At 40.2% G+C, this 14,968-nt stretch overlaps 1 pseudogene; it reads left to right on the top strand.

The window, feature by feature from the left end:
* Positions 1-14,734, top strand: part of LOC116914339 — a 69,441-nt pseudogene extending 54,707 nt beyond the window's left edge.
* The last annotated feature ends 234 nt before the right edge of the window (positions 14,735-14,968 follow it).

The raw sequence follows: 14,968 nt of genomic DNA, 5'->3' as shown, positions 1-14,968 counted from the left end.
GTTAAGCTTGAAGTTCTGTCAACGTGAAATCTCAATTGTTATTTGCAAATGAAATAAAAAGATAGTTCCTGATGTCAGTGACCTTGTCTCCCACACACATAAACTAAACCCAGAAAGAGATACTCACCATGATGAACTCCGATATGCAAGATGCAGTCACTTCTTCCATTTTTCTGAACTAATTTTAAAGGATTTCTTGGGACATTCAATTTGTAGATAGATTATTTACAAGACTAGTTCTTTTGAAACAGCAAAGAAGTAGGTAATAAAGTAACTTAATAATCTACAAAACATAAATCAATAATATATAATGTACAATAATAAAATATTAATAAAATAAATTTTATACTTTATATAATATGACTATTTCTCATATTTAAACAGTATCTCAAAATATTTTCAATTAATAGAAATAACACATCACATCTTCTTGCTCTTGGTGAGATTTGCTCTTTCAGACCAAATTAAAATTGTAGGGTATTTGTCCCAAATTCTACTTATGTAGTAACAGTTGTCTCACACGCAGCAGGAAAGGAAAGGAAGATAAAGGGCTAAGAGAAGTCAGTAAGTGAGAGTTGGAAGAACGAATCACTGAGAAGCATAAAAACCTAAAAGTACTTTAGTTGGCAATATCTAGTGTCTGGAAGACGATTTTATGATTGTCAAATATGGCAAGACCTGGGGGAATAGCATGTGCTGGAAAATATCTGTAGCCATTGTCTCAATTTTTCTAGATGGTCCATAAAACTTTATCTCTGTAGTGAGCAAAGAGAAGGACAGCCTAGAGTTCTTGCTATCAAGCCATCATTAATGCTTGTGTTTGTTTTCAGACGAGCTACAGAGATGTTTGTTCATTCTATTGGTGATGCTCATTCTTCTGGTAAAAGTGGAACAGCTAAAATATGTGGATGAAAATGTTCTATTTGTTTAAAATTCCATTAGAATGGGTTTAGTTGCACCTATGTGCACATAATGTCAACCTTACACTCTGCATTAATTGCTTTCTCATTGCTCAAACAAAATGCCTAGCTAAAGCACCTGAAGAACTGAGAGCTGTGTAACTGATTCTTCACTAGGTATAGTTATCTGGGGGAGAATCACAAGGTTCTTCACTGCTCAATTATAGACTTTCACTTCAATGTGTTAAAGTTTTTGTTATACAATGAACACTGTTGGGCAATAATCAATACAGATTGATTTCAGTTTGGTTTTCAAAACTTTCTAGTATTTTCATTGTCCTCTCAATGTGATAAGCTTTGAAGAACAAAAAATATATATTCAAATGTCAGAATATTTCTCAGAAAAATTTGTAGATGGATGGTCACTGACCAGCATGTAGTATAACTTTTAATCTGATAATATATATTTATTAGATTTTATTGAGAACTTAATACATTAATATGATGTATGTTTCAATCAAACCTACCTTTTACCTTCCCTCTACTTTGTCATATGACTCCTATCAACCTCTTTTCTGTCCTGACTTCACATATACCCTTTGAAACCCACTGAGCTTCATTAATGCTGCCAGTATACGCACAGGTACACAGCTATCCATTTTAACATGAACTGCCCATCATGAGCCACATTGTAAAAATAAATGTCTCCTTCTTGAGTCATGCCTATCAAATTGCTAATAGGTCAACAGCTACCTTTGGGGCTTCCTGATCCCCTCCACTATTCACCTCAGGAATTTGGCTGGTTTTACAGTCAGAGTACCTGTTCGTAGCGTGGTTTTCCAGCAATATTTCATTACCTATTGTCTCTTACAATCTTCCTGTTTCTTTGTCAAGCCTTGTGGGGTGGCAATGTTGTTTGCCCAGAGATTAATGTGCTTCTCAACCTTCATCAAAGAAATTTCTTACTGCAATAGACAATAATGAACACAGACACTCACAGCTTGTCAAAGAACAAAGAAGAGACTCGGGAGTGAAACATAGCATTTTGATTGAGTTTCTTCAAATCAGCTATACTCTCGGTTTTCTGGGAGTATTTTTAGGACTCGTTGGTCTTACAGCAGTTCAATAGCATGAAATAATTGGGTTGTGGAGGCTAGCTCCAATTGTGTTTTAAAACTCAAGTTGGTCTCTGAAACACATCTTTAGAATCCATGGAGAGAAGTTAATTTACTGGCAAAAGGAATTGTGACCTTCACTGGAAGAAAACATAAAATCAAGGATTCAGGAGAGAAATACACTGAATGGATTTTCTTTTTGAGTTTCTGGGTTGCTGGAATAATGAAAGCCCCTAACAAGCAGAGGTTTAGATCTTCAGGGTAAGGAAAGATTTACTGAGACGAGATCCCAGTCTTACTTCGGAAAAGCTAGAAGTCTCTTTCATTGGTGAGAACAGCCTTGATAGATTTTAGGATTTGATTCTCAACACCTTCCCTAGGCAGCTAAAGAAACATGGATGTATGGTCCCCTTATGTATCACAGCGATTGTCTCTCACTGCTACAAAACACTGCTAGTTGTGGCTGGTGCTGTCTAGTTACTAAGCAGATCATATTTAACAATGATCATTTAAAACTAAGTACTGGAGACTTTCTTATCTCAAAAGAAGCCCAACGTTCCTCTTAGTTCCATCAAATTTGCTGCTGCTTATGATAAAGAACTAATAAGTATATGCAATTATTTGGGCAATGTGGCATTAGTACAACTAGCCATGGCAGTGGTTACATGTAGTTTTCAAGAATCCTTTACATTGTAATTGAAGTGCTCCTGTTTATACGGGTGTAATTATTTCCTATGTATTCCAGGATTTACCGATTCTTTCTTCTTCAAGGTCATTATCATTTCTCTTCTTTCTTTTAATTCTCTCACTTGATTCTCATTAGGGTTTCCAGAAGCACAGCACCATTTACCAGAAAACTGTTTACTGCTGAGAAGCTGAAATATGAGCTAGCCATAAAGCGGCATAAAATGAGTTTCGAGATTCAAGAGAGGACAGACATGAAGAGAAGTTCATTTTTACCCTGTATATTTGGTGCCTCTCCGAAAGGCCCCAAAATGAGAATGACATAACCTGGTCTAAAGTTTCAAAAGAATACCTGGGTAAAAGCAAAGGAGAAATCAATCAAGAAGAGAAGAGAGACTGTTGTGATAGTTAGAACAAGATATACTGCTGCTAGCCCAGTAGTTGAAGAGAGATGGAAATACCGAATACATGTTGGCAGGATTCAATAAAGTTGTCAGTGTCTTGGCTATGAAGTCTGAAGGTTTGAGGGGAAGGATATCTGGTGCAGATACATGAAACAGACCCAACCCAAGATCTTTTATCTTAGTTGTTATGACCTGGGAAAGCTTAGTCTTTGCAGAAGCCCTTGGTACTTTTAATGTGCACTCCATATTCATACTATGGCTCTTCATGGCCAAGGCAATGGAAGGCAGCATCAAAGAGGACAATCTTGTTATACGAGAAAGAGGAACAAGGTGTGAGGTGAAGCCTAATGGGAGAATACGAGCACCAGAGCTGTGCTGAGGACCAAAGATAAGGCTTTATTTAAGGTATGCACTGCTGCACTATCTTCAAGAGGAGCCACCTTCAAAGAAAATCAAACCACAAAATGGAATCTGGTTTTTACTGGTTTAAGTTGGAGGGGAGAGTAGTGGAAGAATACTAAGGAAGAAGGAACAGTAGCAGGCAAAAGGGACTACTCTGGCCAAAGTTTATGAGCAGGCCTCTGGCTGTGAGGAGTTCAAGACATTGTGGTCAACCGGCTCTGTTAAGGGGCCTGAAGACTGAGAAATGCAGAATGTTCAGTTTGTCTGTCTTCGAAGGGGCTAGGACCCACACAGGTCATCATCCATCTTGATGTCTTAGCAACTCTATTGCGGCCAAAGATCTGGGCCAGCCCAACACAGGGAAGGTCCTTGAAAAGAATATCAACCAACCAGACCCTCCAGAGCTCCCAGGGACTAAACCACCAACCAAAGAGTACACATGAAGGGATCCAGAGCTCCAGCTGCATATGTAGCAGCTTGTCAGACATCAATGAGAGGAGAGGCCCTTGGTACTGTGAAGAATTGATGCCCCAGTGTAGGGGAATGTCAGGGCAGGGGCGCAGGAGTGGGTGGATGTGTGGGTAAGCACCCTCATAGAAGCAGGGGTAGGTAGGATAGGATAGGGGGGTTCCTGAGAGGAAACTTGGAAAGGGGAAAAATTTGAAATGTAAGTAAATAAAATATCCAATAAAAATGTTAAAAAACAAAATTTTAGGACAGTCAAAGATGTTATTATTTAATAATGTACTGTAAATATGAAATTTCTTCATTTTAAACAAGATACAATAAAAAAACTTGTCCAATTAAAATTAAATAACACAGATTTCCCCCCTTACTTTTATAAACACCATTTGCCTAGGGATCACATCTGTCTCTTCTCTATCCTGAGCAGTCCTTGGTCCTCTTGAACAAATGTTTCTGACCCTCCCCTTGTCCCCTTTCCCTTCTCTTCTCCATCTTCCTTTATCTCCTGTCTTTGTCCATTATTCTTTGCCCTCTGTCCCATGAGGGCAAGCCAATCTCCTTTGTGCTGGGAACTCGTTCTTGGGGTATCTTTTGTTGACCTTGAGGTCATTTCATTTGTTGGGTAGCAAAACTTTTCCTAGGGAAGATACTACAAACACATGTACTCTTGAAGACAGGGAGCCCATGGCAGATACTACTAAAGTACAAATAAAACCAATGAGTTTTATTGAAGTTACTTATAGGAACATGGGTGAGGGGTTATTTACAGGAGAAGAAATGACTCAAAGGCAACTGCTTCACCAAAGCCCATCTAACATGTATGACAGTGCACAGGAACTGGAAATCTAGAACACAGGACACAGACTTCATCCAGCCCAACAGGCTGGAGAGTGTCCTTTTCAAGTTATTCTGATCTGAACCTCTTCCAGGCAGCTGGTCTGGTCTCAGTGTTCTTTTGAGCTTGGTTCATATTAGATTCTTCTTTGCAGCACGGCTGGTTTTTACCTTAAGGACGAAGGGATGTAGAATCTAAGTTTCAGGGACTTCCTGACGGTATTTTGAGCTGTTTACATTCTGCTGAAAGAGTGTCCCTGCAGGATGGAATGTTTCAACCAGAGGAGAATAATACACAATATCACTTAACAGCTGTCACATAGAGGGTGGTGACTGGCAAACATTTTCTGGAAAGGTAGGGAATGTGGTGAGAAGGGTTTGGATGTAGGGCATATGGGGCTGATTGGTCCCTGAGCATTCTTGAGACTTTCAAAGGGCATCAAGCTGACTTATAAAAGGAATGAGAATGGTATCAGATGAAATTTTGGTTGTGTCTTAAAAATAGGGAATTCTGCAACCCCAGTCTAGACGTTCCACAGAAAATTGGACATTGAACTACTTGAGGACCCAGCTATACCTCTGGGCATATACCGAAATGATGCCCCAACATATAACAAAGACACATGCTCCATTATGTTCATAGCAGCCTTATTTATAATAGCCAGAAGCTGGAAAGAACCCAGATGCCCTTCAACAGAGGAATGGATACAGAAAATGTGGTGTATCTACACAATGGAATATTACTCAGCTATCAAAAACAATGACTTTATGAAATTCATAGGCAAATGCATGGAACTGGAAAATATCATCCTGAGTGAGGTAACCCAATCACAGAAAAACACACATGGTATGCACTCATTGATAAGTGGATATTAGCCCAAATGCTCAAATTGCCCAAGATGCACAGAACACATGTAACTCAAGAAGGATGACCAAAATGTTAGTGCTTCACTCCTTCTTTAAAAGGGGAACAAGAATACCCTTGGGAGGGAATAGGGCAAAGTGTAGAACAGAGGCAGAAGGAACACCCATTCAGAGCCTGCCCCACATGTGGCCCATACATATACAGCCACCAAACTAGATAAAATGGATAAAGCAAAGAAGTGCAGGCAGACAGGAAACAGATGTAGATCTCCCCTGAGAGACACAGCCAGAATACAGCAAATACAGAGGCGAATGCCATCATTAAACCAGTGAACTGAGAACAGGACCCCCGTTGAAGGAATCTTAGAAAGGACTGAAAGAGCTTGAAGGGGCTTGAGACCCCATATGAACAACAATGCCAACTAACCAGAGCTTCCAGGGACTAAGCCACTACCCAAAGACTATACATGGACTGACCCTGGACTCTGACCTCATAGGTAGCAATGAATAGCCTAGTAAGAGCACCAGTGGAAGGGGAAGTCCTTGGTCCTGCCAAGACTGAACCCCCAGTGAAAGTGATTGTTGGGGGGAGTGTGGTAATGGGGGAGGATGGGAAGGGGAACACCCATAGAGAAGGGGAGGGGGAGGGGTTGGGGGATGTTGGCCTGGAAACCAGGAAAAGGAAAACAATTGAAATGTAAATAAGAAATACCCAAGTTAATAAAGATGAAAAAAAAAATAGGGAATTCTTCCTCCTGCCATATTGTGGATTTTTTTGTTGTTCTATAGGGCCCTGTTGTACAAAGGAATAGTTTTTATTGTCATTGGTAACTACTGCTAAACTCCTTTATCACTTGGGTTTACAGAGCTATTGTTACAACCTTTAAGGGTTCACTTTACTAAATCAGGTTTTGGGAAAATATAAGAATGACTAATATTTAACTTTTCGCTATGAGATTAAGTTTTGTGGAAAACATTTATTTTCCATGTGTCTCTTCTGTTGCTGATTATTGATCTGTAATTCTAACAAAGAATGCCATGTGAGGTTACATTTAGCATACACAAAAGAATGACTGGAATATCATTTTTTTAGTGTAACTTTCTCCAAATGAACATGACTCTTTTTTCTTGTTTGTCCAGTGGTTTTGGGGGTATAGAGGCACCAATAAACACTAAATATCCCTCCCGTAAATACAACCTTCCTTTAGTTCTATTCTAGTTCTTGAGCTAAATACTCTTCTCCCCTCCCTACCCTTATTCATATCCCTTGCCCTCTCCTGCAGTTCCTTGCTCATCTCTCTCCTTTGTGCTAATGGGAGCGACTCCTTTCAAAATTACTGATGAAACTACAGAGATGTAAAGTGCTTGCTACTCAAGCATGGTTAACTGAGTTCCAGTCCTCAGTATACACTTTACAAGTCAGATCTGACAGTATAATCTTTGAGCCTCATCCAGGGAGTTTGGAGACAAGAGGAAGTCGGAGATCACTGGCAAACCAGCCCAGCCAGTTGGCTGGGCTCCAGGTTCAGTGAGAAATTCTTTCTCAAAAATCAAAATAAGCTACAGTATGATAGAGGAAGATGTTCAATGAAGAGTTCTGGCTTATACACAAACACAGACACAGACACAGACACAGACACAGACACACACAGACACAGAGAGAGAGAGAGAGAGAGAGAGAGAGAGAGAGAGAGAGAGAGAGAGAGGAAGGGCAGGAAGAGGTAGACACACACAGAGGAGAAGCAGGGAGAGGGAGAGAGGGAGAGAGAGAGGAGAGAGGAGAGATCATAAACACACACAGGTTATCAAGGATGCAGGATAGCTGACCACAGTGTACTGTCAAGATCAAGGTGAAAGGTGGGTCTTTGTACAGCACAAAGAGAATGAGAATAGAGTATAGTAGGCTTTTATCAGAGTTACTGCAGCTCCTATCAGATAATTCTGTTATCTCCTTGAACATTCATTCTGTCATCAGCTGAATGAGTAGTAGAAGAGATGTGGAAGGGACTGGGAGACACTTGGAAAAGTTAGGAAATCACCTGTGCTGGTTAGCCTTAGACATCTTGACACAAACTAGAGTTAGCTTGGAAAATGGAACTTCAATAGAGAAATCACCTCCATTAGATTGGCCTGTTAGCATGTCACTTTTCTCTTTGATTAATGATTCATATGGGAGGGCTGACATGATTGTGGAGGTGTGGTCTCTATAGGTGCTCCTCCATCCTATAAAAAAGTAGTCCGAGCTAGACATGGAGGTCAAGACAATAAACAGTGCACCTCCATTGTCTCTGGCTAAGTTCCTCCTCCAAGTTCCTGCTTTGAGATCCTGGTCCAGCTTTCCTCAGTGAAATATTGTAACTGGTAAAGCACATAAACCCTTTAATTCCTAAGGTGGTTTTCATCACCAACACAGAGAAGAAAACTAGCACACAACATTTAAATGATACGTTTTGGATGTTTATATAAAAATACAAAATGGCATTGGTAAGTGGAATTATGAGCTTGAACACTAAAGGGTGTTGTTTTCCCACAGAAATGGTCAGTGTCTAGGGAGAGAATATTTATACATTTATTGTAATCTCTATCACCCATTCTCACCTCTCTTTCCTCCCCTCCCCTCTTTGTTTTAAATAATGAGAAAATAGAACTTATTCTCCAGGGATGCTCATATGCCCTAGATTTAAACGGTGGAAGTAAGGAAGTAGGAAGGGTGAGGACAGAATGTATCAGTAATCAGAAACTAGTCAACTTAGGATATTTGACTGTTGGGAAGGAAAAGAAGGAGGACTTTTGAGCAAATAGTATCAGCTTCATTATTTCTGTCTTCCTCATTCTCTTCCCAATTTCTGACTTTTTTCATGACATAAACACATCTATTCCTTAATTTAATTTTTAATTGGTTATTGTATTTATTTACATTTCAAATGTTATTCCCCTTCCTAGTTAAATGCCCTATCCCCTCACCTGTCTGCCCTACTTCTATGAAGGAGCTCCCCCCACATACCTTCCTACCTCATTGTCCTAGCATTCCCCTATGCTGGGTCATTAAGCCTCCACAGAACCAAGGGCCTCCCTTCCCATTTATGCCAGATAAGACCATCCTCTGCTACATATGTGGTTGGAGCCATGGGTCCTTCCATGTGTACTCTTTGGTTGATGGTTTAGTCTTTAGGAGCTCTGGGGGTGGAGGGTCAAGTTTGTTGAAATTGTTGTTCTTCCTGTAGGGTTGCTAACCCTTTTAGCTCCTTCAGTCCTTCCCCTAACTCCCCCCATTGCAATCCCCACACTTAGACCGATGGCTATCTGTGTCTATATTGGTCAGGCACAGCCTCTCAGGGGACAACTATACCAGGTTCCTGTCAGCAAGTACTTCTTGGCATCAGCAATAGTGTCTGGATTTGGTGTCTCTATATGGGATGGATCTGGGTGGCCTTTCCTTCAGTCTCTGCTCCACTCTTTGTCCCTGCCTTACCTTTTGACAAATGAAATTCTGGATTATTATTTTTGAGATGGGTGCCACGCCTATCCACTAGATATGGTCTCTGTGGGTTCTTTCTCCCCTTTGTTGGGTATTTCGGCTAGTGTCATATCTGTTGGGTTCTGAGAACATCTTGGGTCCGTGGCATCTGGGACTGCTTAATTTTAAATGTGTAATGAGATTACTATAAGATATCAAATGCAAAAGTTAATAGAACTCTTGAACCATTAGAATGAAATCTCAGGCATGACCAGCAGAGGCTGAGTCACAGAGTGTGATGCATTCCTGTTACCTTTAACAGAATCACAGCTTCCTACATTCTGTCTCTGCTTATGTGTATTAGCCGTTATCCTCACACGGATGCCCTTGATGCTGTGCCAAGAAATGCAAGGAGCTACACTGAAATGAGGCATAAAGCACTTAACAGTCTTACTCAGCAATCTCTAGCGCTTTTCTCCCAAACACCGATGAGGAGAAAAAAAATCCCTTCTGTGCTCTGTCAAACCACATGAGGATGAAAAAAACCTTCTTTGCCTTGTCCAACACCTTGCCCACTGCTGACAGGTTAAAGTTGGAGAATCCAAAGCAAGCAGCTGGAGACCCCATTTTTCCCCAGGATGTGCAATCTACAAGCGCTCCTGTACCACGGGGTGCAGCAATTTTCTGACGCTGTGATATCATCACTGACTGCCTAGTAGTACTACATGGAGGAGCAGCTTCTGGAAATAGGCAACGACTCTGTAGAAAACAGACTGATCCCCACGATAACTGGGCCGATTTGGGAATCGCTGTTACAACAGAAACAAGGAACACAGGAAGAAAGGTTGAGCTTCATGTTCTTTTTTTTTTTTTTTTTTTTTTTTTTTAACATTGAATATCACTTTATGAAAATAAGCATCCAAAGTTTTTATTTATTTTTTTTTATTTTTTATTTTTTTTTTTTTATAGATTTTTTTTTATTAACTTGAGCATGTACATTTGGCAAACATCCCTTCCCTCCCCCCTTCCTTATGGGTGTTCCCCCCCCCTCCCCCATTGGACTCCCCGAAGTCTAGTTCACTGGGGGTTCATCTACAGGGACCCAGGGGCCTCCTTCCACTGGTGCTCTTACTAGGATATTCATTGCTACCTATGATATCATCAGTCCATGTATAGCCTAGTAGTGGCTTAGTCCCTGGAGGAGCAGCATTGTTGTACATATGGAGTCTCAACCCCTTCAAGCTCTTCCAGTTCAAACAGACTGATCCCTCAGTTCAGTGGTTTGCTGCTGGCATTAAGCTCTGATTTGGGAATCTGGCTGTTACAACAGGTTCGAAACAAGGAACACAGGAAGAAAGGTTCATCCATCTTGTCTTGATGTTCTTAAGATCGCTGAAAATGAGAAAAACAGCAAGTAATTTTGTTGGTCCTTATCATAGAACCCAGATTCAGCCAGGGGATGGTTCATCTCAGATGGAGGCCTCTCATGTGTTCCCTTTCTGTCCTCTCCTCTTTAGTTTTTTAAATAGTGTTCTCTGCAGAGATGTCTTTAAAAGGAAAATCTGCTGTCTGAAATACGAAAATACTGTTGTCTTCCAAATGCTATAATCAGGAAAGAAGGAGTAGGCACATCACAAACTTGGGCATCCCCCTAGAGCTGGGATTCTATTACTTATTAGGGCTTATTTTTTCCTGTTTCCTAGTCAACTTTTAAAGAGTAAACTGTTAAATATGCCCCTTTCCAGTCATTGCTCCTATCATCAGGAAATTTCTCTTTTTATCAGGGAATTTCAGTGTAAGGAGCAGAATACACATTTAGAACGATAAATAGAAAAAAAAATGAAACAGTAGAGAAAAGTGGGCGTCGATAGAATAGATGGCAAGAGTCAAGGAGGAATCTCTGATTGACACCCTGCTGGCTGCTTCCAGAGCAATGCTGTCAGGGAAACAGCTATTTCTGAAGTTGCCATAGTAGCTTATCCTGGAACAGGAGATCACTCCACAGCTCTTTAAGGAGCCAAGGAACCGGGCTACCACTGCCCTCATATGAACTCATTAAGTTTATTGAGCTTTTGTTACAGGACACCAAGGTCTATCCGAAATTGTTTCCAATCGCTTTGCAGCGTGCCTTGTTTAACAGAGTGACACTATGTAGCCCATTCAGGCACTCCAATGGAAATGTCGCTGCTTAGCTTTTGCCAGTGTTCCGATTAGTTGGATGGATCGCCACCTACCGATCAAAGTTATTTCTCATCCCCAAAGTTTGAAGCCTTACCTTAATTCATAGCCCCATGAGAACGGGTTTCTTCAATCATCTCTCAGGACTCCTACACACAAGGGCATTAGTATGGAAAGCACAGTCTCACAAAATGGTGGGTCGTTTCTGCCAGGCACCTATTCCTGGAGGGTGAATGAATGAGTCTCAGTAAGTAATTTCGCCTGACTTCTAAGCCAACATGACTCTTTAAACTGCAATAAAGCAGTTGAGGACCAGGAAAAAGTAACATGCAGGTTTCTGCAAAGAATCCTGCTGCAAGAATAGAGGGTTTTTTTTTTTGAGATTATTAATATCACAGTTAATGAAATGTTGGTGAAGTTTAGGGGACATTTCCCAAGAAAAAATATTCTATTATAGTGAGGAGTCTCTGTTTTCACCTGACTAAAATCCAATCTACCGGACATTACACTCCGAATCCTTCATACCTTCTCTCAGGGCTTCAGTTTATCAGCTCTATTCAAGGCAAGAATGAGCAACTAGCAGGAAAACCTGGATAATTTTTTTCCATTCTGACACCTAGAGTTTAATAGAAAAGTCAGGCTTGTATCCCAGGAATAGTCACTTACATCATTAGAACCATCTTGTACATTGTGGATGTGCAATGTACATTGGTTAAAGAAATTCTCAAATATGAATATACAACTTAAGATACAAGGTATACAGTTTTTTTTTATCTGAGCGTTCAGTAAACACTTGACACTGATTGAGTTTTCTGAGAGACTGGAGAGGAACCTAGGCCTGGCTGGCTGTTGCTTCCACCTTGTGCTTCAGGAGCACCTCTTCCTGCCTCTGAATTCGCCTATGAGACTACTTCATTTATGGGTCTTGCTTTGTGACTTTCTCCAAGGCCCGAAGGTACAATTAACACCTTCAAGCTGGTGGACTAAAGAAAAAACCATGTTTAACTTGATGCGGTGGTTTGAATGGATTTGGCTTCCATACATTCACATGTCTCAATGTCATAGGAGTGGCACTATTAGAAGATGTGGTCTTAATGGAGGAAGGTGTCTCACTGTGCAGACGGACTTTGAGGTCTCCTTTGCTCAGGCTCTGCTCAGTGCAGAAGATAGTGTCTTTCTGGTTGCCTTCCAATCAAGATGTGGAATTCTAGGTTCCTCCAGGACCGTGTCTGCCTGTATGTTGCCATGCTTCCCACGAGGATGATAATGGATTAAACTTCAGAAAGGCCCAATTACATGATTTTCTTGATAAGAGTTGCCTTGGAAATGGTGTCTCTTCACAGCAATGGAAATCCCAAGACACTGGACATTTTCTTTTCTTTTCTAAAAAAACATTCTTTTCCACCCCAGATCTATATTTTCAATGGGCTGTTGATTAATTCCATGCTTTTTTTTTTTTTGCAGAGACAATCTGAAAGAGGAATCATCCTTCTTCTTTACCCCTCAAAAATCAACTCCCAAGTTCTCTGTTATCTGTGTTATTACTAGCACAAGACATATGTCAGCCTATGTAGAATTGACTTTTGGCTGCTTTTGGATTGCTTCCTTTGTTTCGCTGAACTATAAATTAATCAGACAAATTCATTGTTAGTATTAAGTAAATATCCATTTCTTTCCTTTTTGAATGTTACTGCACTAATTCTCACCTTCGTGTTAACTTTACACTCATAGAGAAATTTTAAAAGGCAGATATTAAAATAGGTGTATATTTTAAAAACCTACTTAGAATTTTTCATTTAATGTTTCCATAGCATAGTTGACCAAGGAGAATTGAAGACATGGAATACAAAATGATGGATAAGAGGACGCATCATCTAGATTGACCTAAGTACCACCATCATCATGATTAATATGTCCGGAGCTCCCCTATGCTACCTCTTTATAGTTCCACTCCACCTAGATTTCATATCCATGAGAATCACTTCTTGCCCCCTATAGTTTAGTCATGCTTAAAAAGCCATAGAAATGGACACATCCATAATGCAACTCTCTAAGACTGGATGTTACTCAGCACATGCCTGAGATTATCTGAGGGCTGAGTGACATTTCAGCAAACCGATATCACACCATTTCCTTTATTGTTTCCTAAGATGAATTACTATCTGTTCTGTTCAATGGCTTGTTATGTTCTTCCACCCTAGACTTGGCCTTTTTCCTTGATTGTAAAATACAGTTCAAGGACACAGCGGTCAGTTTTGTGATTGGGTTCAGCACTGTCCCTTTCTTTTGGTTTGCATAGTTTTATTCAAGTTTTAAATATTTTTTCTTTAAACTTTTCCTATTAAAATCTTACTCATCCATCAACACCACTTTCCAGGAATAATTCAAATATTCTTTTAAATAGGATCTGTCTCAAGGAAGACATCATGTGGAACTTTGGTTTTTGGTATTTAGCTCATGTTGATGGATGGCTATGCTTGCTCATAGAATTGGACATAAACTTGATGTGATAAGTTCTTGAAGTAAAAACTAAGTCTCAGTAAATATTGGAAAAAGACACAGTGCGTTATTATAAATAGGCAAAACTCCTCCTCCAAAGAGATTGATGAGGTTACTCACAAGCTGGAATGCATGTGGGTACAGAGCATACACTGTAGACTTCTGAACTACCAAACAGATTTACAAAAGCACTATCACTGTCAGGGTATAGAATGTGCTTTAAACTCCCTAATGGTTCCTCTTTGTAGTTTCATTCTACCTAGATACCCAGGAACAGATGATGTTTGCCTATGCTGGTAAGAGTTCCTGGAACTACTTGTATGACAAAGACACTCACTAACACCTTTATGATAAAACTAATCTTTTGGTCCCTACTTGGGACTTCATTTGCCCAATCAGATTAACAGTTGAAATTTCTCAATTCACAAAGCATGTCAGCTAGAGAAAACTAGGACCAACAGTTTTCTCTGTTGGCGTGACTAAAACTGCTCCTACATTTCTACTTTTCGGTGTCATGGTGACAGTTTATTGTCCAGCTTGTGTAGAAAAGGAAGGTACTAACCCATGAATTCCACGACGTACTTTTATTGCTCTAGGCAGACTCTGGGAATAAAATGCAGTGGGACTGAGTTGAAACATTTCATGTCTGCTGTTGAGTTCAGGTTTGGAGAGCTACAGAAGTTGGAATGCACAAGAAAATTTCCTTTAAAGCACACTGCTGTGGAACGTGAACAAAATGAGCTCAGGATCCCTCAGGTCAGGAGTCTTGATTCATTTCATATTTCTGTGAATCTGAAAGACAGCAAGGCCTCCCATGCCTTATGGGTCAGGGATGGTGAGTGCCGACAAGTGGATGGTTACTACTGCACCAGAAAGCCAGATGCAGCAAAACCCATTCCCAAGTCAGTGCAGTGGTGTGAACAAAATATTTAGTGGGTATCTAATCTTGAAGGAAAGTATTGGCAACATCTTCTTGGCCTCTGTGTCTGAACTCAAAATATGGACTTTCTCATCTACTGGTGAGTAGAAAAATAATATTTTCATATTGAAATATTCTTTTCAGTCTCCAAACTTCTGTCTTTCTTGAGGGACTATAGGCAATGAAAAACCAAGGACTTTTATTAAGTAATTATCCTTTTATGGATTCCCACACATGACCCTAAATTC

The sequence above is a fragment of the Rattus rattus genome, chromosome 13, assembly GCF_011064425.1.
Source record: "Rattus rattus isolate New Zealand chromosome 13, Rrattus_CSIRO_v1, whole genome shotgun sequence".
NCBI classification, from domain to species: domain Eukaryota; kingdom Metazoa; phylum Chordata; class Mammalia; order Rodentia; family Muridae; genus Rattus; species Rattus rattus.
This window is presented reverse-complemented; position numbering and strand designations above follow the sequence as displayed.